The sequence below is a fragment of the Aptenodytes patagonicus genome, chromosome Z, assembly GCF_965638725.1.
Source record: "Aptenodytes patagonicus chromosome Z, bAptPat1.pri.cur, whole genome shotgun sequence".
In the NCBI taxonomy this organism is placed as follows: domain Eukaryota; kingdom Metazoa; phylum Chordata; class Aves; order Sphenisciformes; family Spheniscidae; genus Aptenodytes; species Aptenodytes patagonicus.
In genome coordinates this window covers 58521950-58547471 of record NC_134982.1, presented here as the reverse complement: position 1 = coordinate 58547471, position 25522 = coordinate 58521950, and the positions used below count along the sequence as shown (strand labels likewise).

At 42.1% G+C, this 25522-nt stretch overlaps 1 protein-coding gene across 4 annotated transcripts in view; it reads right to left on the bottom strand.

The window, feature by feature from the left end:
- The window catches only part of PCGF3 (polycomb group ring finger 3), a 64967-nt gene extending 55913 nt beyond the window's left edge, over positions 1-9054 (bottom strand). Inside the window, exons 1-2 of one of the 4 annotated variants that reach the window (XM_076362804.1) lie at positions 8786-9054; positions 3428-3483 (exon numbers count right to left, since the gene is read on the bottom strand). The gene's annotated coding sequence lies outside the window, so the exon portion shown is untranslated. Of the gene's footprint in view, positions 1-3427; positions 3484-8785 lie in introns of those variants that run through there. The other 3 variants (XM_076362802.1, XM_076362803.1, XM_076362805.1) reach the window with 3 other exon arrangements.
- Between the last annotated feature and the right edge of the window lie 16468 nt (positions 9055-25522).

The window sequence follows — 25522 nt, the reverse complement described above, 5'->3', positions numbered from 1 at the left end:
GCAGTGACAAGTCATCTATGAGCTAAAGCTTTTTATATCAATCTTTTATTCATTCTATATGAAAAGGTTTCCATCATTAAAAACATCACTGAACTTACAGAATTATCACAGAATTGATAATTAGCATTCAAAGAGATGTCCGTTACCAACAAAACTCTTCAGCCACACATTGAACAAATTATTCAGATACTGTAGGAAGAAAATATTCTCTGAAAAGGTTCAGCCGAAACAGGGTCTGCCAGTCCATGCAAGGAATAAATAAGTAAATAAATAAACACTACTTTTGCTATGTATCATAATAATTGCATTCCAGGTATACCTCAAGTCTCCCTCCAGGAATTTTTAAAAGCAAAATCACTTTCATAGACCCTTACTGCTCCCTACAACAAATTTCAAACACTAAATGGATGTGTGACACATACAGTAAAAAGGGAAGAAACAGTCCTTCGGTGCAAGATGTTAGCTACTGCAGCCTGCTTCATCTATAGGCTTGAATTTAGTTCCTCTCTGCAATTCACCAAGAATTGCTTTTGGAGATTGAACTATGCCATAAGAGACAATCAAAACAACTTAGAAACATTAATAAAAATGTAATAGTTGTTTGAATAGATGACATCTTCACTGACACTCTCTCCCTTCATTCTTTAGAACACAACTTAATAAAATACCTCACAAGAAGCATGTATCATTAAAAGACTGGCTGACAAGGACAGAAAGGACCCTGTCTCACGGTAATCTTCACACAGCAGTTCCTGGGCATCTGAAAGACTTTTTGTCTCAGAATGTACCATGTGTAGATCTCTTCATATATTATGAGCATTTGAAAAAGTAATTTCAGGGAAAAAAAAAAAATTTCCTTCCTTTGGTTTTGGATTAAAGCTGGGAGAAGAGAGAGCTGAAAGTTGTTGGGGTTTGTTGTTTTTTTTTTTTTTCCATTTGCATGCTGAAATTGTCAGTGTCTGCAGATGGTGATAATGGATGACTAACTCGAAAAAAGGTTCCTTATCATGGGAAGCAGTAAGTGGCTAAGGAATCTGGGGGAGAAGCAAAAGCAGCTCATTCTTCCCTTGTCTCCACTCTTCCAGTGAATATCTTACAGTAATGTAAGGCTACAGAAGAGGAATCTGGAATCTTTTCACTTATCCTTATACTCTGTATTTCCACATTCTAAAGATAAAGCAAATCTCCATGACACTTTCCAATCACCTCCAGAAATTCAATTCAATGTTGACTCATGCTTGTGAATGGAGAATAAATGCCCTGACAGAGCAGGGGCTTTGAAAGTCTACCTCAAGTTCCACTAGGCAAGTCATTTGACCCATTTGGTGGAGTGATGGAGGGAGGAACTGATACATGGGGACAGAATGTACCTTCCCTTCCCAAAGGGAAGTAGCAAAAATACTTTATTTGAAGATGATAAACCATTTACATACTTGATCACAGAATGGCTTATATACAGTTAGTCCTACAGTTATTTGTGTCCCACTGTATTGTTTATTTCAGTAAAAAAAGAAAAAAGGCCAGGGTAAAATACCTTTTTGTCAAAAAAAAAAAAAGAAAACAAAACAAAGCATTATCCTCTCTGTATCTGTAACACTTTGTCCAAATTCAAGCCATTTTTAGTCATAAAATCATGATCACACAACCCATGAGCTATTATCATCTGAGCATGATAACCTTACATAATTTGAATAACTGTTACAGATTAGAGCAAATATATTCCTGATAAACAATTTCTGATTGTAGCATCTAAGATTATGCCTACAAAGTTGCATTACAAATGACTGCAAATAATACAGTACTTTTTACACCTACATATTTGGAAGATATTCATAAAATGAAACCTTCAAATGCCAAGATTCACTTAATACCATGTGGATCAATATATGCAGACTGCTTCTGGTGACTTCTGTCAAATATTGAAAGAATCTGACATGCAAGAAGGTGAACTGAAGAAAATTAGCTCCACTAGCTACCCAGAAGCGTCTTTATCTGGTCCAGTGCTATTTATGCTACCTCAGATATAAGCCTATACAAATCTAGCCTAGTTTTCTTGTGGACAATGGTTGAAATAAGGAGTCTGAATGAAGCATTTTATGAATATAAACACAAGTCTTTTCTGAAATTGTTACAGAATGACCTGATCTTGGGAGGGATTTGTACCTCATTCTAGCCAGTCAAGAAATAGAAGTACAGGATTAGAAACACAAGATTAATAAATTGGTATGCAAATAAACTTCTTACTCTGGTGCCACCAAGCATAATGCTACTATTAACAAGGATAAATGTTATTGAAAAGCACGTTTCAATTAAACTGCCTCTGCTCAATAATAGTTAGATTGAAACTTTTGGTAAAATAAGGTATTACCACAGTGTTTCAAATATACTAGATTTTATATTTTACTGCAGAAACAGACATAGATTGTAGCAATGAACTTTAGAATTTAAAAGTACAGATTCAAGATAAGGTAATGCCAATTTATCAAATCCAAACACATTGGGAAAAGAGGGATGGGAAGGAAAACACATATATGGATTTTCCAGGAAAAAAATACAAAAATATTGGGCATCTCTTTGCAATTTGTTTGAGAACAGTATAAGCATAGATCAAAGAAGTTTCTTTTACCAAGATTTTAACTAAACACCTGTGAATTAGTTATCATCTTACAGCAACCCAATACAAAAAGCATGATTTTAAAGCATAAATTGATTTAAGATACAAGGCTACTTTGCAATCAGTCTTAGGAAACTGCTACAGGAAAAGACAATATATTTACTTATTTCACTCAACAAATTAAATAAATCCATGCAACTATTCCTAAAAAAGGTAAATGTTTATCTCTAAATCTGATGGATTTCACTCACGGAGTATAATTTTTTACTACACTCTTTCCACACCAACACAAAAGAACTTTTCTGCAAGTGCAGACTTTCGCCTAGGGCAAGAGCAACTTGCACTTGTGGATAAGAAGTTCTAAGTGAGCATTTAACAAGTGGTGGCGTTATGCTTACCTTTCCCTGAAAAAGATTCAGTAAAGCTTGAAAAACAGTCAGTAAACAACCAACTAGCATAATGTGAAAGCAAGAAAGACTAAGGGAATCACTTGCTGTTGCAGTACAACATAAGTGCAGACAGAACTGATCAGGCAAACACTGTACACGGGTTTGGTGTCCACACCTTGGAAGAAAGGAATAATTCAAAGATAGGAAGAAAAGCATTTCAAGCATTAAGAGGACTGATTTGGTTACAGAGTGTTAGCACTCTCTTAAAATGAGGAAATAGTATTAGAAGTATCTTTAACAGATACAGGTTTAACAGAAGTTAAAATTTGAAATAGAAATAATTTGATTTAGAAACAGGGACATATATATTTTCAGCAGTTTGAGTGATTAGGTACTTAAACAAGCACATAAAATATTCCCTTACCAATTGCCTATTTTGAATCCTCAAATCAAGATCGGAGTCCTTGTGTCTAGAATATACTTTATATTTTAGGGAAAAAAATAAACAAAACAAACCCCAGTTATTATCACAATGTAATACATATGAAGTACAATCATCTGAAACACAGGAGTTAAGATAAGATCCCAGTCCATTTCGACCTTAGCCCCAAGACACAACTTTTAACTTCCAAATGTCTCTCTGTCCAAATGATTTTTGGGAAAAGTCACTCTGAATGAACAAAGCATTCCACTATGTTAAAAAAAAAAATCCCACTCCTCAAATAAATTCTACTGATTGTCACTGCTCAATACAACAAATAAATTTGTTATAATAAAAATAAACATTTTGTTTAGTAAGTTAAAATAAATTTGGCAATGTCCTTCAACTAAGTAATCAATTGACCCATGGCTTTCATTGTGCCAGTCTGTGTACTCAAACTAATAGTTCAGATACAACAAGAAATGTTGGAGACAATTATTCATAAATAAAGAATATACAAGTTAGCCAGCTGTATTGTACCTTTCAGCTTGTTCTTTCAGGTGACAAACTAGAAAAAGCTGTACAGCACAACACATTACCTGAAAAATCAGCAAACACTGCACTGGCAATGCTTACATATTTTCATGAATAAATGACACTTATGGTTACAAACATTATATTAATGTTTGCATGCACATTGAAAGAGAAGATAGCAGAGATGACCTGTTCTGGCATAACATCACACATAATTCACATCACACAAGATTTGTATTATATCCAGTAACATCACAATGATCATATAACAATCAACTAAAGATAGTAACATACACTGACTGTCTGGTTATGCAGAGAGTGAAAAGGAAGTTCTTAACTAAAACTGAAAAACTTGACAAGACGGTCATTTGCAAGTCAGCAAACAACATGATACTCATTCTGGCAGCCTGAAAAAAAATAACTTTCTTAGTTAAGCAAATACAGCACAGCACATTCTTGCCCACACACAACAGACATAGAATGCTTCCTACCTTAAACCAAAATGAATTTATGCTATTTGCAAAGCAAAGATATCCTCAGTTTCCAATTATAAGGATAGCCTCAGTTACAAACAAGAAGGATCCTTATTGCCGCCAAAACACGAGCCCTTTAAATGTAGGCAAAGTTCTAAATTATTGTCAGTCACAAGGTCAGAATAAGAAATAGTTATCTGTTAATGTCAACCTAAGTATACGTAGGTAAGGATAATAATAAACCTCCTTCTTGCCACTTTGCAGAGAGATGGAAAATAATGGTAGAGCTAGTTTAAGTAAGTTCTTCCACTGGCAGCAAAACTACAAAAACACATGGTTTTCTTCACACCTGCATATTTCTTCCTTACAATCTTACCCTGCATTGTAGTAATGCCAACACACACACACCTCAATTATCTCCAGTTCTCCCCTCACCACTTCAACAGTTTCCCCCCCTGGCAATGTCAACTTATAATTGTGATCTGAAAAAGAGGCAGTCATAACTGTGAGAGCAGTCACCTTTTGGCACAAAGAACAAGTAACTTGAGCTCACCATACTTTGTCATTCCCTCTACTTTTGAATGATCTGTACTACCCCCTACTTTTGAATAATACATGCTGTGTTTGACAAAGGAATAAAAAGACCCTAAATTCCTATGTGTAGTATGAAGTTCCTAGTATAAAGTACTGTTTCTGATTAAGAAAAAAAGAAAGGAAAAAAGCGAAAATAGTATCATTGATCAACTCACTGCTGTTTTATTGCTTCCTACAATGCTGGCTCTGCAATATGATTGCAAGACTTCAGGTCTCTGCAGTAGCAAACTTCAATCAAACTTTCAATAGCAAATAAGGCTTTCAATCTCACTAGTTCTCATCACACTGAGTATTTCATTTTAATAGTGTGTGGATTTGAATATAGATGTACTTATTCAGTAAAATTAACTTGAGAAAATCTAATCCAAATAAAAGCAGCAAGTTCTTTCTCGGCTCTTTAGAGCAATTACAGCACAAACCACTGTTTACAGTGTGTCTTCAGTTAGCAACGAAACTGTGTTACATATCATAACAGCAAAGATTGCTTTTAATGCAGAATAACCCCTTTCCCTCTTCCCTTTTATTGCATTTATGCAACTTTATTGCATTTATTGCATTTATGCACTTCCACATATTAGCTAAACTTACAGTCTAATACAGCAAGCTTGCATTTTAAAAAGGGAGGTGCAAGGAATACAAAACTATTAAGTTTACTTCAAGACAGAGCTTCAAAATAAGTCTTGTATAAGCTAAAAGACATGGACAGCTTCTTCCTGGCTTTTGACCTACTCCAATCAAAGTGCCCTGAGCAGGTTTTCTCTTCATTTCCTTTAAACGTGACGGCATACCTAACCTAGCAAATCGGAGTAGTTTCAACCATCATTAAACATCTTTACTAGCAATGACAAAAGGAGAACAGTTTAAACTACTAAACTCTCAGGAATGCCGGCAGTCTGAAATCCATTGCATCTCCAAACACCATTATCAATACAAGCTTCCATTTAGTAACTACTTCCACATGCGTCCCAACTGGACAGTAGTTCCAAAACAAGAAATAGAGAAAATGTTTATTTTGTAACATACAAGATCTCATTACAGTTTCTTGTAAGCTGATATCATCTCTTAAGACAGTAGCTGAAGAGTGAAATGCTATCAACATGCATACTTTTCAAAACATCATGTCCACAACCACTTCGCAGGTTGTATATAGCCTAGAGCTTCAATGGAAATGCTTCTACTTCTTCTTACAGTTTCCCAGAGAGTTCAGGAATTTAATCTGGAATAATTTCAGTCCTGGGAGATCATTACCTTACAAAAGCTAAAAAGGCCACCTAGATTAAACAGTCATATGGGAAAAAGGAAATGGAAGCTATTAAAGCAAATGTAGAACAGTTCTTGGCAAGAAAGCTTATCTATATCTGAAATATAAAGCTTAGAGATTACCTTCTTTAATCATGTAAGGTAGTCATGATTAAAGCATGTAGGTAGTCAGGAGAAGTAAGAGTAGGTTGGGCAGCTGCAGCAGCTAGAAGCTGTACTTTATAGTCTCTTAGTAGCAGAAGTCTTTCATAGCATGGTAATTAATTTCTGCCATTCTAGACATTAGCATTAGGCTAGCATAGTTACAAACTGTAAGTCAACTTCAAGACTGAACACTTGTAAATGTTGTATTGATCTTCTACGGTGACAGCAGAATAACAAGATCAAGCTGGCTAGATCAGCCCACATAAAGAAATGAAACAGATTTTCCTCAAAAACTGGTTTACAGAATGCTTTAAACTTTATTTATTTCCAAGCTTTCTGTTGCAGTACCCTTATGCATCTCTTTAGAAAACTGCCTGACCCTTTTCTAATGCATCCTACATGATCTCACCAAGTACCTTCAGTTCTGCACAGGTTCTGTATTCTCTTAAACACATTATAAAATATCTACAAATATAACTTAAATTGAAACAGTAAAGCTACTGGAAGGGTACAAGGTTTTTATTTCTATTCACCTTGTCACCAACCAAAGAAGTTTATGAATTGCAGAGCACCTTTATGAGACACATGATAAGTATCACAGTTCAGATTCTCATCTGACCTGCCACTAAAAGAACAAATACAAAATTCACAAGTATCCTACCCAACAATAATCAATTATAATTTTTAAAAAGCACACTACCTAGTACTAAAAAGACTCGTAACAATGTATTTAGCACATGCCTAATTGTTCATACTGTATAAAGGAAACCAATTTACAATGGAAGATACATACATGGGATGCTCCTTAAACATAAGGTTCATCTCAACTTTTTTTTTTTTAAATTCAAACCTTTTCATCCACAAACTTAATTCTTCTGTGAAACTCTGAAAGACAATTATGTAGGATTATTTTTAAAAATACCAAACAAAATATTTCCAGAAGAATGTTCCAGAGCATATACAGATAATAAACCAGAATTTCTTGAACTGGTTTCTCAGACGCATGCATTTCATACAGAAGGCAGCAAACAGCTAAACTGATTTGACACAAAGCATGCATAGAGTGATAGCTTTGTAACAATTAAAAAAAAAAAACATGTGAAGTAACAAAAGAACATCCAAGTACTTCATAAACCATAATAATCAAACCTCCCGTGAGCTTTGTTAACTTCAGGACATGCTAAACTTTTCACACAGGACACTCTGAAGTAATACCCAACACTTGCAGACTAAAAGAGACCAACCTAAGAGACCAAATCTGACAGCACCACAACTCACTAAACTGTTGAGAAAACAATCAGAATTTTGTAATATCAAATATATATGTGTGTGTATATATACATATCCTTAGACCTTAAAACAACTCAAACCACAAGCATTCTGTATTTTACCTACGAGCACCACTTCATTTCCTATTTCTCACAGGACTTAAAATCCCATATGCCACTTAGATACACAGCACTGAAACCACATACCTGCACAGCTGAGGTCGTACACCCAAGGGACATGTCCCCTCTATTCTCTAGCTTACCGGAAACGGTATCTCCACCACTACCAACCGCCACCTCACCCCCCAAAGCGACCCTTTCTGCCATAAGCCGTGGGGTTGTGGAGCCCTGCAAACCCACCCCTGAAGGGGAGGAAGCATTCAGGGACAACTCGGGACAGCTCCATCCACCCCGGCTCCCCACAGGCAGCACCGCCTTGCCCGCAACTGAGCTCCCGCGGGCCCCTCCACACAACAGGCAACTCTGCTCGGCGGTAGGAAGGGCTGGAGTCGGGGGGCGTCAGGGCTTCCTTTCCCCCAGAAGACAAGAGCCACCTTCCCCTGGGGCGGGGGGCGGTGAGCTGTCCAGACAGACAGAAAGACAGGGACAGACGCTGCCCTGGCCCACAGAAGACTCCCTGCTCCAGGAGGGGTGTTTGGGGAACCCCACGCAAAACCCAACCTCTCCTATTAACATCCCCCCCCCTCCCCCCCAGAATACAGCATGCTTGCTGCAGCACGGAAAGTTCAAGCACAGTCGTCGTTCCCCCAAACCCCGGACACCTGGGGGACAGAAGGCCCGCTCCTCCGCAGAACCCCCACCCCCTTGGGGCGGAGAAGACCCTCGCTCCGCACCCTCCCCCGCCCCACGCACACCCATGCCGGGAGGCTCCCCACAGCCCCCCACCGCCAACACCTCCGGGGGGGGGGGGGGGAGGCGAGCAGGCCCGCCCCGCCCCCAAGACCCTCGCCTGGCCTCACACGGCCTGCAGCCCGCACAGCGGGGCGGGGGAAGGCCGGGACCTCGGAACCCGCCACCGGCGGACCCCCCCCCCCGCCACGCCACGCCACGCCACGCCACGGACTGACCTGACGGGGGAGGGGCACGGTCGCCTCTCGGGGCTGGCGGGGAGTTTTCCTCCCCGCCACCGATCCTCCGCTCCCTGGCCCGTCCTTCCCCGGGCACCACCACAGAAAGAAAGCAGAGGACGCGAGCGAGGTTACGCGACACAGAGGGAAACACCAGCCCCTCTTCCCCTCCCCCGCCAAAAAAAAAAGGGGGGGGGGGAGGGGGGAATAAAATTAAAAGGCTCGGCCCAGAGTTTAAAACAAAGAGGCGGAAATAGCCGAGCGCGGCCCGAGCGGAGCCGAGCGGGGGCGCCGCGCTCAGGGCGCATGCGCGCGGGTCTCTCACCCGGGCACGGCTCGGGCCTCCCCCTCCCCCGAGGAGCGGGGCTGGCCCACGCGCGCTGCCCCGCCCCCCGCCGCGCGCGCGTGCCGAGGGCGGGTGGAGTCCTGCGGTGGGGGCAGCGGCCGCAGGGTTGCCTGTGCCGCCCGCCAGCGGCCTCCGGCCGTCACGGGAGCCTGGACCGAGGGGCAGAGAGGGGATGTCCGGGTCCCCGGGGTGCCCAGCCTTGACAAATCAGTTGAACTTGTGAGCAGGGTGAGGTTAATGAAGGTGATTCACTTTTCGACAGGGTATGGCCCTTCATTGCTCCAAGCTGTCTCCTGTCTCAAGGTTTTCCTCAAAAGCACAGGTGTTTTTTAATCGATAAATGCAGAAACTTGAATAGGAGCTGGGAGCGCTGGTGGCAATGCATACAACTTCGTGACAAACTGCAGGTGACTCAAACACTCCAACTGATGAAATTAAGATTTTGGCATCCTGGAAGTTGAAAGGTGTGAGGTCTTACGTCAAGGAGCATGCATAAAGCTTGGGAAGCCCATGCCAAGTTCAACTTCACGCGAAGTGGCTGAATGCCAAGGTTGCAAAGACAAGTACTTAAAAATTCACCTGTCCAAATTCTAAGACACCAAAGCAAGATTTACATTCCCAATTATACATATATTTTTAATGTAATGCTTTAAAATACCTGCAGAGTTCCCTCTTTGTTTCCTCCCTGCCAACCAAGAATGAGCCACAAGACAGTCTGCCACCTTGTCTAAGAAAGCAACTGGAAATGGGCTGTCTGACATGGCACAGCCCTATAGAAGATGTTTTTCTTCTTGTCCAACAAACTACTGAGCCTTCATTATGTACCAAGACTTCAGGGTCTGTGCTTGGCTCTAGGAGCTATGTCATCCAGAAGCTAAGCCTGTGTTAATAGAAAATATGCCAGCACTGTAGATTTGCTCTGTTTAACTTCAAGGGTTGTGTGGTTAAATGGATGCATCTTGTCTGTCAGAAATTTGAATTCTGTTTTCAGTTTAACGACAAATGACGTTGCATAGGCCTTTGCTTACAGAGATATATTCTAGAAAGTAATGGGGCCTCCTGCCTGACTTCTGGAATTGGGGTTCAAGTAGCCAAAAGTAAAAGTAACAAACTGTAAGAATGTGCATGAAATTATAAACTGGATGCCTGCTTTTTTTTTTTTTTTTTTTTTTGTTCCTAGTGTTCCTACAGCCAAACACTGCAGATTGGGAAAACCATTAAGGCCAGAGTCTATGGGCTTGGTTTTCTCTTACTATAGATATTTTTTAGAAGATGGTACCTGAAGCAAGATGATATGGCCATGCCTACTCAAACAATTAATCTACTTTAATATACCCCTTGTGACAAGACTGTTGTGACCCACAGAGAGCCAAGGCAATAGTTTGCTCTCTTTTCAACCTCGTTACCCTAACATCAGTTCTAATGCCTTTGGCAAAGCCATTAAAGAGTGTGTTAGCTTATAAGTGATATTTCTGAAGTATAAGCTTAGCCAGTGACTAGAGTATCTAAGATCATAACTGAGTAGATAGGAGTGCCTTGTCTGAACTGCAGCACTTGGTATTAGGAGAGAAGTGAAACTTTTTGTTAGCATTGCAGTCAGTGAGCTGTGATCAAACTACAGGAGTTCAGAGAATGACTCGGGGGGGAACTAGAAATAGCATTTAAAGGATTCTTTCTGTTAGCTTTACATGTGTTAGTCCTCAGAGTTTTCACACAAACAAAACCATAACGTGAACACAGGTAAATTGAAGCTTTAGCTTCTGGAAGCATGTATTTCCTAGCTAAAACAATTCATGGAAGAGAATCTATGTGAGACTTCTTGACAGGAGAAAAACCCCAAACATTTCAGGTATAAGAAGTTCATTGTCTCCTTTAGGACTTCTAACAGTGAAAAGGTATTGGTCAGCAAGAGCACGTTAATGGTAATGGTATAAACAGGGAAATGGCTAGAAATCCAACAAAACAGGATATTTTCATAAACAGTAGTAAAGCACAAAGTAGACAAATACATGACAAAATGATTCTAGTTTAAGACTGGCCAGAATACAGTGTTTACAAAAGCAAAGTTGGGAACTAAAATTTCCAGTAGTTGCTCAGTTCGTTTCCAGAGCAATAGAGCTATATCCATCCTGTAGGTCTGTGGACTAGACTGGTTGCATCCTAGGGTGCTGAGAGAGCCTGTTGATACCATTGCAAGACTACTCCCTCTCTATTACCTTTACAAGATCACAGTGACATGGGGAGTCCCCCAGTACTGGAGAATGGTAAATATTTCACCCATCTTTGAAAACAGCAAGAAAGATAATTGAGGGAACTACAGCCTCACTTTGTCCCTGAGAGAATAATGGAGAAAGTCCACCCATGCCATTTCTGAACACATGAAGGAGAAGAGTATGTCTTACCGAAGGTAAATCAGGGTGGACCAACCTGATTGTCTTCTATGATGAAATTACTGGTTTTGTGGATGTGAGGAATGTGGTGGATGTTTGTGTACTTAGACTTTAGCAAGGCTTTTGATACAGTGTCCCACAATATTCTTGCCCCACATTAGGACATTATGGCCTGGATAGGTGAACTACCGGATGAGTGAAATATTGGCTGGATTGTCGGTCTGAAAAGGTACTGGTTAATGGGTCGTATTCTGTCTGAAGGCTGGTGAGAGCATGAAGTTCTTAAGTGGTTTTCCCTGGGACCTGTTTAATATCTTTGTCAATGACTTGGACACGCAGAAACAAGTCTGTGGACAACACCAAACTGGGAGTGCAGTCTATATGCCTGAGGATAGGGCTGTCATTAGGAGGGACCTAAACAGGCTGTAGGAATAAAATCCAACAAATACAAAGTCCTGCACCTGCAGCAGACTTAACTTCCTGCAGTGTACAGGCTGGGGTGTGACTTGCTGGAAAGCAAGTCTGTTGAAAATGCTTTGTGAATTCTTGGGGACAATAAGCTAAACATGACCCACCAGTATGCCCTGGCACTGATGAGAATTAACAGCATCTTGGGATGTCAGGCCAGTACATATGAGGATGTGATTGTTCCTCTTTACATGGTACTTGTTAGAATGAGTCTGGCATAGTGCACCAATATGAGAAAAATACTGATAAACTTGATCAAGTCCAGCAGAGGCCACGAGGATTGTAGAGGGTCTGGAGAACATGTCCTGCAAGGAGAAGCTGAGGGAACAGGAATAGTTCAGCCTGGAGAAGAGATGGATTCAGGGGGACCTTGTAGCAGCCTTCAACACTTACAAGGGGGTCACCTACAAAAAGCGGAGCCAGACTTTAGTGAGGCAAATGGCAGGAGAATGAAAGACAGTGGTCATAAAGTGAATCAGGGGAGATTCTGATGGGACAGAAAGGAAAAAAAAAAAGATCACTGTGAGGATAGTTAAACTTTGGAAGAAGTTGCCCAGAGAGGCTGTGCATTGTGTGTCTTTGGAGGTTTTCAAGACCAGGCTGGACAAAGCCCTGCTTTAAGGAAGAGGTTGTACTAGAGACCTCTGGATGTCCTTTCCCATCCAAATGTTTCTGTAATTCTGGGATTGATTGTCAAGCAGAGAAATGAAAATTGTCCAGGAAAACTTAGATTAACAGAAGAAAGGGTATCTAAAATGGCTAAATCATCCTGGGAAGACAGCAACTTTCTCAAACTGCTCAAGAACAACATTGTCTTTTAGATGATGTGTGAATAGACTGATCTAGGTGACTAAACTTTGTCAGTGAACTGTTGGCTGCTTTTTCCATGCTTCACCTTTCACCTTGGCTGCTATTAGCTACCAACAGGCCCTCACCAATTACTGCAACTCTGAGTACAGATACTTACCTGTTAGTTGCAACTGAAAACTCGGAGCATTGCTAATCATGACCTTTCACACTCAGTCTTTCCCAGTCATAAATCTTCAGTCAGCACTGGATTAACTTAGATCTCTTCATTCAGGTTCAAATGGCAGGCAGCAAGCAAAACACTGTAGTAGTAACCAAAGATCTCAGAGCTGGGCTCCAAACATCTTGCAGCCTAAAAACAAAGAACTCATTCACCAGCTTTTGTCTTCTAGATGAATGTACCATGCACTAATTATCTGAGTAACCTATTCTTACGGGAAGTATCTACAAGATTTAGGCATTAGCAGCACAAAATGATCACTTCAGAACACAGACACTATATACACATTTATATACGTATACATATACATAGATATATATGTAAAATCCTATATTTTGACATCTCCTTTTTTATACCTTTTCCTTCTACACTATCAGGTTTCTTTTGTCGATATTTGCACACACATACATACCACATTCCCCTCAAATGCATGTATGTTACAGGCCTGTATTGTATTAGAATCATAGAATCATAGAATCATTGAGTTGGAAAAGACCTCTAAGATCATCGAGTCCAACCGTCAACCCAACACCACCATGTCCACTAAACCATGTCCCTAAGTGCCTCATCTACTCGTCTTTTAAATACCTCCAGGGATGGGGACTCAACCATTTCCCTGGGCAGCCTGTTCCAATGTTTAACCACTCTTTCAGCAAAGAAATTTTTCCTCACGTCCAATCTAAACCTCCCCTGGTGCAACTTGAGGCCATTTCCTCTCGTCCTATCGCTAGTTACTTGGGAGAAGAGACCGACACCCACCTCGCTACAACCTCCTTCCAGGTAGTTGTAGAGAGCGATGAGGTCTCCCCCCAGCCTCCTTTTCTCCAGGCTAAACAGTCCCAGTTTCCTCAGCCGCTCCTCATAAGACTTGTTCTCCAGACCCCTCACCAGCCTCGTTGCCCTTCTCTGGACGCGCTTTAACACCTCAACATCCTTCTTGTAGTGAGGGGCCCAAAACTGAACACAGTATTTGAGGTGTGGCCTCATCACTGCCAAGTACAGGGGGACGATCACTTCCCTACTCCTGCTGGCCACACTGTTTCTGATACAGGCCAGGATGCCACTGGCCTTCTTGGCCGCCTGAGCACACTGCCGGCTCATGTTCAGCTGGCTGTCAACCAGCACCCCCAGGTCCTTTTCTGACAGGCAGCTTTCCAGCCACTCTTCCCCAAGCCTGTAGCGCTGCATGGGCTTGTTGTGGCCGAAGTGCAGGACCCGGCACTTGGCCTTGTTGAACCTCATACAGTTGGCCTTGGCCCATCGATCCAGCCTGTCCAGGTCCCTCTGCAGAGCCTTCCTACCCTCGAGCAGATCAACACTCCCGCCCAACTTGGTGTCGTCTGCAAACTTACTGAGGGTGCACTCAATCCCCTCACCCAGATCATCGATAAAGATATTAAACAAGACTGGCCCCAGTACTGAGCCCTGGGGAACACCACTTGTGACTGGCCGCCAACTGGATGTAACTCCATTCACCACAACTCTCTGGGCCCGGCCATCCAGCCAGTTTTTTACCCAGCGCAGAGTACACCTGTCTAAGCCGTGAGCTGCCAGCTTCTCTAGGAGAATGCTGTGGGAGACAGTGTCAAAGGCCTTGCTGAAGTCCAGGTAGACCACATCCACAGCCTTTCCCTCCTCCACTAGGCAGGTCACCTGGTCATAGAAGGAGATCAGGTTGGTCAAGCAGGACCTGCCTTTCATGAATCCGTGCTGGCTGGGCCGGATCCCCTGGTTGTCCCTCTCATGCCTTGTGAGCGCCCTCAAGATGAACCGCTCCATAATCTTCCCCGGCACCGAGGTCAGGCTGACAAGCCTGTAGTTCCCCGGATCCTCCTTCCGGCCCTTCTTGTAGATGGGCGTCACATTGGCAAGCCTCCAGTCATCCGGGACCTCCCCCGTTAACCAGGACTGCTGATAAATGATGGAGAGTGGCTTGGCGAGCACCTCCGCCAGCTCCCTCAGCACTCTCGGGTGGATCCCATCCGGCCCCATAGACTTGTGAGCGTCCAGGTGGTGTAGCAGGTCATTGACTGCTTCCTCTTGGATTACGGGGGGTTCATCCTGCTCGCCGTCCCTGTCTTCCAGCTCGGGGGGCCGAGTACCCTGAGGATAACTGGTCTGCCTGTTAAAGACTGAGGCAAAGAAGGCATTGAGTACCTCAGCCTTTTCCTCATCCTCAGTGACAATGTTCCCCCTCGCATCCAATAAAGGATGGAGATTCTCCTTGGCTCTCTTCTTGTCATTAATACATTTGTAAAAACTTTTTTTGTTGTCTTTAACGACAGCAGCCAGATTGCGTTCTAGCTGGGCTTTTGCCTTTCTCATTTCTTCTCTGCACGACCTAACGAGATCCCTGTACTCTTCTTGAGTCGCCTGCCCCTTCTTCCACAAGCGGTAAACTCTCCTTTTTTTCCTGAGTCCCAGCAAGAGCTCCCCGTTCAGCCAGGCCGGTCGTCTTCCCCACCCGTTCTTCTTACGGCGTACAGGGACAGCCTGCTCCTGCGCCTTTGAGACCTCCTTCTTGAAGATCGTCCAGCCTTCCTGGACCCCTTTGCCCTTCAGGACCATCTCCCAAGGGACTCTCTCAGCCAGCGTCCTGAACAGGCCAAAGTCCGCCCTCTGGAAGTCCATGGTTGCGGTTTTGCTGCCCCCCCTCCTTCCTTCACCGAAAATCAAGAATTCTATCATTTCATGGTCACTAAGCCCAAGACGGCCTCCAACCACCACATCTCCCACCAGTCCTTCTCCGTTAGTAAACAGCAGGTCAAGCGAGGCACCTCCCCTGGTAGGCTCACTTACCAGCTGTGTCAGGAAGTTGTCTTCCACACACTCCAGGAACCTCTTAGACTGCTTCCTCTTTGCCGTGTTGTATTTCCAGCAGACATCTGGGAAGTTGAAGTCCCCCACGAGAACAAGGGCTAGCGATTGAGAGACTTCTGCCAGCCGCTTATAGAACACTTCATCCGTCCCTTCATCCTGGTTGGGTGGTCTATAACAGACTCCCAGCAGGATATCTGCCTCGTTGGCCTTCCCCCTCATCCTTACCCATAAATACTCAACCGTACCATCATCACAATCATTGAGCTCTATACAATCGAAACACTCCCTAACATACAGGGCCATAATATACATACATATATACATAATATATACACATATATATGTATACATATATATACACATATACATATACATATACATAATATATACACATATACTACATAATATACATAATATTGTATACCCTGCACTGAACCTTTGCATCAAGAGCATAAAACATTCCTCATCACCAACTTTTGCAAAGTTAGCATGCATTTAATTTAAAGTTTCAGTTCCTGGAGATACAAGATGCAAGTTCCTGTTCATGCAAGAACATCCAGATCTATTTTACAAACTTGTAGATCATGTAGGTTTAGAGAAATGCTTAGACAATGTGACTATGCTTCAAGTGTTTTAATAACAATAGAATTACATACAAGTGCTGTTCTAGCATTAAGTCAATCATGATATTTTGGGAATGGAATAATGATTTTTACAATCTTGAGGAGACACCACTGGCATTTCTTTGTGGTGTTTCCAGCCGCGTAAGCCTCCATTCTCCTGCTAATGACTGGAGAATTCTCTTAACAGCAAAAAGATGGTGCACAGCATTTTATGATAGTATTGCAGAATGGATGAAGTTGGAAGGGACCGTTGGAGATTGCCCAGGACAGCCTCCCTGCTCAAATGAGGGTCATGTAGAGCAGGCTGTCTTGCTTCCTCTATTTATCACAAGATCAAACACTGCCATTCTTACATTGTAAGTTCTGCATGAACATCCTAATGATTGAATGACAACTTCATTCTTGCTCAGGAACCACTGGGAACCAATCTTCTGAATGTCACTTTCGTCACAAGTAAATTCTGGCTTCAGAGATGTAGTCTATTAATCCTCTCATTTAAAAACAAAGACCTAGAGGTTCTTCACAGGAGGAGATACGATTTAGCATCCCCTATGGACACAGCTGCATAGGCGACAGGCCAATCCACCGGAGAAACTGACTAAAGAACATCTGTTGCTTCAGCAATGAAACAGCTGAAGCAGATGAAAGGTATGTTTTGTGTAGCCAGGGCATGCCGTGTCATGCAGCTCCAGATGGCTCAGTATGAAGAACTGTTTGCTAAGTTGCCTGTTTGGTACCACCATTAGGTCCCCTTCATGTGCTTTGCCAGTAACGCTAGCCTTAGAAGCTCACTTCCTCCCCCTTTCCCCAACCATTTGCTAGGAGGATGAGATAGGACCATGACAGGTCATTTGATCTACCAAGGGATACGATCAGTGGTATCTGTACTTTGTAAGCTTCTGACAGGTGAGTCATGAAGACATACAGTGTCCGTCCTCTGAGGCTTTCAAATAGGTTTGACAACTAGCTTTGCTTTGTTGGTCTGATTGTTAGAAAGTATTTCCCAGTTTCTAACCTTGCTCTTCCTGCTACAATTTTAGTAGACAAAGCAGTTCATACTCTTTGTCTTTGCAAATGCTTGTGACATATCTGACATAACCTCCAGTCAGTCTTCTGTTGACTAAGTAACCACTTTTTTCCTCATTTTGCATCCTAGGTTTTGGGCTTGCAGACTTTTATGTTTTTTTGCCACAACTTTCCCAGTTATCTGCCCCAGCACACCTTTCTTCCTCTTCAGAAGACCAGCCATTTCTTTCCAAGACAGACAGACACCTTGCCTTCCCTCAGGAAAGCGCCTTTAACAAGATCTGCTTTCACCATCCAGATGCTTTGCTCTAATATGTACAAACCCAGAGATGCAGTTTGTTGACACAAATCTGACTTGGGACCCACACTCTCCCAGAAACACTATGACAAACAGGAAAGTATAGTCTGTCATACAAATCTTATGCTGGGGAGCTGTAAATCAGAGGCAACTTGGAGGTTCACTGCCCCACAAACTCAGACACATTCTGAAGTATTAATTGACGTTTTGTTACAGATTTACTTTAGTTTAAGCGTAATCCGTAACAGTTTTTAACTCCCTAACTGTTATGCAACCTCCTTCATCTGTAAAGCAGTAAGATACTTCTGTTTCTTTCAATAGTCTTTAATCCTTGGGTTTTGGGGAGTTGATCTCTTTCTCCCTGTTGTCCCTGCTATAGAATTGACAAGGCATGCTGTCTCAGCCTCCAGCTGAACAGTTTTATCCTTATTCTGATCTGCAGCATTTTTTTATGATTGAAGGATACCATAAAACCCAGAGAGATTTAAACCTAAGAGACAGGTGTTTAACTATACCCTCAGTCATTCCAAACCACTTGAGCTCTTCAATCCTCACTGTTTTGGCTTTCAAATGCCTCCATTTCCCATGGCAAAATAATCCCTGGTTTCCTCTCTAGTGTCAAACTCAAATAAATCAGGTTCATTAAGCCCTCTAGCCAAATCCACTCAACTGTACAAGACAAACTGATTCAGCAATCATTTGGAAAAGATGAAACACACTATTTTAGCAAATACCAGCCACTTAATGTAACGCTAGGCTTACAAATATTCCCACTAGTAAGTGAAAGATTAAGACTTTTGGCAGAGCATGTCAGCAACTGTTAATTAGCAATTAGAAACTTCTGGTTATGTATTCTTCCTCACCAGAAGACCTCTTAGTACTTCAAAGATGAACATTAGATAGAAAAGTGGAAATAGAGAGGGATTTAGTGACTCACGAAATAAGTATCTTTTTGTTACCACTAACTACTTATAAACACAGCTCAGATCCCTTCAAGGGTTTGTTTCTTAAACATAAAGGGCCTCAGCCATATCCTTACTGTTAAATGATGATAATTACACTGGGGGCAGGGGCGGCAGGGAGAAGCAAAACGAAAACCCATGCTCAGTTCCCGGAAGTTCTGCATCTGCGTTGTTCCATCCTCAGAACTTGTAGCTTGCTCCAGTAAGAAGAAAGCTGTCAGCAACCTACTGCATTGTGCAAGTCAATGTGTTGTCCCTTCAACTGTCAGCTGTAGTTACTGCATTAAAGCTGAGGAGCAAGTTACCTTCCTGACTGGTGCAGTTCTTTATGACCATCAGTTATCATTTGGCTGCTAACTTACCAGACTAGGTATGTACAGAACACTGGTGAGATTTTTGATTGCCTACACATGTAGAAACCATTAACATCTCCACTTAAATTCCAGCAATTCAGTTTAGATACACTCCCAGACAACCTGTACAAAATCAAAAGCAGAGATGGAAAATCAGAAGTAAATACTAGGAAGAGGAGCAGGCTACAGGGGGAAATGACAGACATTTGGAAAAAGGGCTCAGAAAATTTCTTCTTGAATGTGCTGCTACCAAATTGCAGGGGTAAGGGTTTTTTAAGCAGATAGGCTCCAGGCTATTAGAATGCAGTACATGATGTCCTTTCCCTTGAGGATTCTTTTCTTTTAATCTGAGTTGCAGCTTTGATATGAAACCGAGGTGCAAGATGCAGTGATGCCACAATGAAACTTGGCAGAATGCTACCTATTCATTGTGATGAGCCAAGGCACACTTTGCACAAGGCATGCTTGGCTCACATCTCTTCAGGTTCCTGACTTCTTTTTCCAACAAGGTTGCTGCGAGACAGTGCATAAACCTGACAGGCTTAGAAACCATGTTAACCAAGTGGATGCAGCTGTATGTATTCACCCTGCTCACATTTATCTGCTGCTCTGTTGTCCCATACATACCTTCAACCCTCCACATGCTTTGCAAGTCACAATACTGGTTATAGGACAGTGATAATTCATGGTCCACCTGCTACTCCAAGTAGTTTTCTGTATATAATCAGTTCTGGCTCTGCTTCCTCCAAACAGGGAGAAAGTAGCCACTCTGACTTGGATATTGGCCATCCACTGCTGGCCAAAACCAACCTACGATAGAGCTTTGCTGATTTCTAGTATTTGTTTGGTTTTTTTTTCCTGGGGTAACATCTGTTTTTCAGCAGACAGATTTTATTTGGTAAGATTATCCAGGAAAAGAATGAAGTTTGTTTGTCTTCCAACTCAAGCATATCACCTTCATATATATTTAAGATTTGGATTTTTTTCCACCATATACATATTGTGATAGACAAATATTCTTCTACAGAAACTGTGCCACATACACTATATATTTATACAGTCAGGTACAGTTACACTTCTTGTTCACTGATCACTAACATTTCTATGGATCCTGACTGAAATTTCAGGTGTTGGTTCTTAAGAGTTGCATTATCTAAGAAGGGTATGAGTTAAGAGATAAAAGGCATATTCTAGTTCTCCCCTTTAAAACACTTGTTTCATGGAACAGAACACCAGGAGTCCTGATCAGGTCTCCCTTGAGAGAGAGATCCTGACTGAAATTTCAGGTGTTGGTTCTTAAGAGTTGCATTATCTAAGAAGGGTATGAGTTAAGAGATAAAAGGCATATTCTAGTTCTCCCCTTTAAAACACTTGTTTCATGGAACAGAACACCAGGAGTCCTGATCAGGTCTCCCTTGAGAGAGCGTGTGGAGTGCAAACAGTCATGCAGTGTGTAATATGTTTCACAAGGGTCATGTAGATGAGAGGACACCTCAGACAGCACTCTTGAGCTGGAATGAACAGTTATAAATGAAGGAGCAGGCAGAACATCAGCTGTAATGCCACCTGGGAATCTCCTGAGTGTCTGAATATGTATCTTTTTTTGGTCACAGAGTTCTTTCAATTGCATCAGACAACAAGAGAGGGAGGGAGGAAAGAAGGGAGGGAGAACAGGTCCACACAAATGACTAATATGGGAGTGTTGATCACGCCTGTTTACATTTCAGGCTGGGCCTCCCCTTGGGAGCCTTGATGAGCCTCTGGAGCTGTCTGTAAAGCGAATGAGTGTCTTGGCTGCATGCAGTGAAGGAAGCAAGTACCAGTCAAGTACCTCAGTCAGTGAGAACAGGCCATAGTCCTGAAAGTGGAACTGATGCAGTGGGGTCAACGGCAGGGTCTTATGGGGCCCGGGAAAGGGACACTCAAAGGACTACAGCTACAGATAAGTGTTTTATCTTGGGGGTGGAGATACCATGTTATGCTGATGCAAAAAAACCCCAACACTAACTTCACAGTGTGTAAAAAGGGTATGACCTGTAAGTGATACAGTTTTTCCATATTGTTGGTACTACTTGTCAAGTATTATACTCGAAGAAAGAAATGAGAGAAAGTGCATGAGGATAAACAGGCGTAGAAAATATGACCTAAGAAAAAAGACTAGTGGAGCATGGGTTTAGTCTAAATGCATTTGAGGGAGACACATCAAAGATAGCTGAAAGTTTTGAGGTATTTAGGTGGATATTTTTCCAGCATCCAACTGTGAAGATACAGGGAAGGTGTGTAGTCTCTATCCTAGGAGGCTAAACAAGCATCTGCCAGGCTGACAACAAACATGTCTGTAAATCCAGTTGATCTTACCTTGGGATGGGGGGCCTAGTTTTTACTTCTGGGCACCTAGCTTCCAGCACATCCTCCAGGAAACTGTCCTGTTTCAAAAGGACCTTCATCAGGACTTCACCTTAAGTGAACTTAGTATAATCACCAGTTGCTTCTATGCAGATTTCCAAGACAGGAACGGTTTAGCAATCATGTGGAACTATATTTTGTAGTGTGACTATAGCCCTCACTTCTGGGATTAAAGTAATTTCAGTGAACAATTCAAACCTGCTAGCCCACAGAGATCATCTCTGACAGCTCCCAGTCAAGTTTTCCATCTCTTCCCGCATATACAGCAGCTATGTTTGATTCTTGCATCCTGATTTTCTTTTGCACACATCTGATTTTAGCTTCACATTTACTGTGATCAGGTCTCACTGAAATTTCCCTTGCTGTAGGGTGAATCACTGCACTGTAGAGGGATTAACGTGTACAGTGCCCCTCTACTTTCCTTCTACATTTTTTGTTTCTCCCTTTCTGAATTCCCCTGATTATATAATTCCAGTTATATCTTCTCACTACATTTTTGATCTGCTAGGTGGTTCTCCATTTCTAAAGACAAACTTGCTTCAGGTTTCTTAATAGTGTCTTTTAAAACACAACTTTAAAATCAAACCCACCAATTTTCTTTTGTTACATTACAGCACAAACCATTTTTGCTACTTACTATAATAGTCTCACTAATACAGGAGCTTTATCCCCAAGTTTCAATTAATATTCTGTACAATAACTAAAGATCTATATCACCTATTGTCTTGTGGGCTGAAGTGGCACATCCTTTCTTCCATGGGAAGACACATATAGCCCATGCTGTGATCTCCAGCATGTCTGGGGATTCCTGTGGCCTTTGATAAACTCCTTTTTAGGCTTTTCTTGAGCCTCCTTGGACTTTTCCCCCTAAGCTTTCCATTTCTCTGCAAGGTTCCCCTATAGCATTTTGCACAATGGTATTAAAAGAGATTTATAAATTGTCTTGCAAGTATCTGGATGATGTCCAGTATACTATCGGAAAGCATTCTCCCTGGTAAGTATACTCACTTGGTAACTCATCCACATGGAGTTGGACATGTAGTCAGGAAAGACCACCACAAGATTTATAAAGCATGCTGTTGATCTAAGAATCAGGAGAGAGACAGAGGGAGAAAAGAAAGCTCAAGAAGACTAATTTACTACCATCAAGACCTCAAGAATTCACATGTTCAAACTCTAATCATACCTATTTGTGAGACTGGCATATTCCTACTGCACCAGGCAGAACAAACAGCCACCTCACTCTGAAGAAATACTCATAGTCCATTATGAAAAGAGCTACATTATGACAAGCTGCATCAGATGGCTGGACTTGAGCGTGGCAAGAATAGGCTGCACCTGCAGGCATGGGGAACCGTGTCCTGAAGTGGAGCAGCTCTAGATGGGGTGGACTGTGACTTCCCACTGTGACTGCGTCCAAAGGGGCACAGGGATTCCACGTGAGACCTTCCATGCTAAGTGACACACAGGATACAGTCTGAGCCATCCCATGCAATAACTGGGTCTGCATCACATAGGAGATTCTTACAGCCTTTCTCAAAGTAGGAACTATGTATACCATCACCTAATTATTGCAAAGCTCCCCAGGAGCATGTGAGACACTCAACTTTAGGCAGGGGCTCTCAGCATTGGAAAGGGTTCAAATGTTTATATGTGAAGGGGAAACAGGATGTCTTAAACCAGTTGGATAGTGACCTGGACTTATCAAGAGCTGTACCCACACCTAGAAAGCACTTTTTATAATTTAACATCCAGTTAAGTAATGTAGCCCAGTGAAAAACAACTCCACCTTCCCCCAGTGTAGACAAGGCACTTCAGTTTATTTTAAGTCAATTTCTCTCTGGCTGATCTTCGTGATCCTCTCTCACAGCAGAACCAAAGTGCGCTGCTTTTATGGTGTTTACTTGGAATAGTTCATACTTACTACTTTACCCGGGAAGGAGGAAGAGATGTAGCCTGGAGTCAAAGAGAAATGTTTAATGGTGAGTATAAGTCCCCAAAGGAACTATTTCTTTAGGATGGGATATTGATGTCTGGAAGCCAATACTTTTGTGGGATAATTGTCCAAAGGCAGTCTTAGAGATCTCAGGTCATGCAAATCTCATGTAGATATTAACACTGGAAGTATTTGGACTGTACTACTCTTTATTACCACAGAACCTAGCCATAAATATTTACCTGGTCCCTCCACCTCCCCATCATCTGCTACTGTGTAGTATTTCTCCTTTTTCTTTAAGAAAAATATTATCTGAAAACACAGGGACAAGTGAGAGGTAATTAAGGACAAGGTCCAGTCATCCCATGGACATATTTGCAACATAAGGTCCTCCAGAGTTTGAGCCTTCCCTGAATCCTTGTGGGCTCCAGCAACTTGGCAGGGAAGGCAGGGAGCAAGAGGAAATCTTTGCCCCCAGCACAAGCAGGGAGAAATCTGCACTGTTTTTTTGCAGAGACGACACAGCTGTCATGCTTGGGAGCTTGCATTTAAGATTCTCTGGTTGCCGCATCAAGTAGAGCCCTGCTGCCATATACCCAACAGGGAAAGGACAATTTCTCCCAAGGAAAGAAACAGTAGATCAGCAATTGAGGCACACCCAAATCGAAATCTCAGTGTTTCCACAGATCTCCTCTATCTCCTCTACTTCTGTGCCTCCACCTCTCAGCTAGATGAGGAAGAGTGATTGACCTTTCATTCAGCCTGTCTGAAGAGACTACAATGGTCTGATCAAAGGTTTCCAAGCTTTTCTGAGGTACTACTGAGTCAGCCTGAGGGAGAAGGCTGCAGTCTGTTGGGGTAGAATACTACTGTGAAATGGTTTGCATACCAATACTAGGACATACAACATAATGTGGGAACCCCTGAACTACAGAAAGTGGGAGATAGGGGGATTCTGGATTCTTACATCTAACAATTAAATGGACAAATATGTTGCCTCCACCTTGAACCCTACCAGTCAAATCAGCGTCACTCTCTAGCATGCTGTTTTTGTCCTAGGCGACATTTTGGAAGTACTTCAATTTTTAGGACTCATCAAGTTTGAAAAAATATGGGCCACAGAGCCAGACCATCCTTGGAATTTTGCAGGGTTGGTGGGCAGGTAAGCAGGAGTTGGGATTCCAGCGATGCCTTCAAAACATTGCAATGAATAATTGCCCCTTCTAAGAGGAAGAATGGTTGGTCAGAGCATCAGAAATTATTTTTTTTCTGAGCTCAGGGAAGAGGTAGAAATCACACCAGCTTAAAACTTCACAGACAAGAAAGTGTCTCCCAGTTTTCTTGTAAGTCAGAAAATGCTTCATTCTATGAAGAATGAGGGGAAAACAGAAAACAGCTGACTACCACAAGGAATACTGTATATTGACCATCCCATCTACCACCTAATCCACCAAGAAAACTAAACAAAAGTGAAGGATGAAAAGAGAATAAAAGTTGCTTTTGAAAGCATTAAACACAGTTTAGTTACAGTAGTCTGATTTTCAAGCTGGTACCATTTTACCTCCTTTTTATATCTCCCCAACTCTTTGTTTAACAGTATTACTTCAGACATTTAAATACTTAACAAAAAGTAACAGTTCTGTCTGTATCTAGGAGACAAGGTTATGCATAACCATACAAAAGTTTTAAGAAATTGTTGTTCTCCTAAAAAAGGGCTTTAATTGTAGTAAACCTTGGTACCTACTCACAACATCTGGGAACAGTACACTGCCCACTTTCTGAACAGCTTCCTAGTTTAGGTCAGTACAGTTAGTAACTGGAGACCAAAAGCAAATGTCAATCGGCCATCCCTGGTAAGGAAGAAATCACCTCTGGTGCAGAAGCCGTGTCGACAGCTGGAAGGCAGGGGTGGCTACCATTTCATCTGCATATACCCACAGCAAGATGTCTCAATATTTGCCACCCCTTGCAGAATCTTGCCCTGCACAGAACCGTCTATGCTGTCTGCTTGCTCATATCAGCCCTGCAGGGAGATATATTACTCAAGGTAACAAAAATCATTGTGGGTTTTATATTTACATT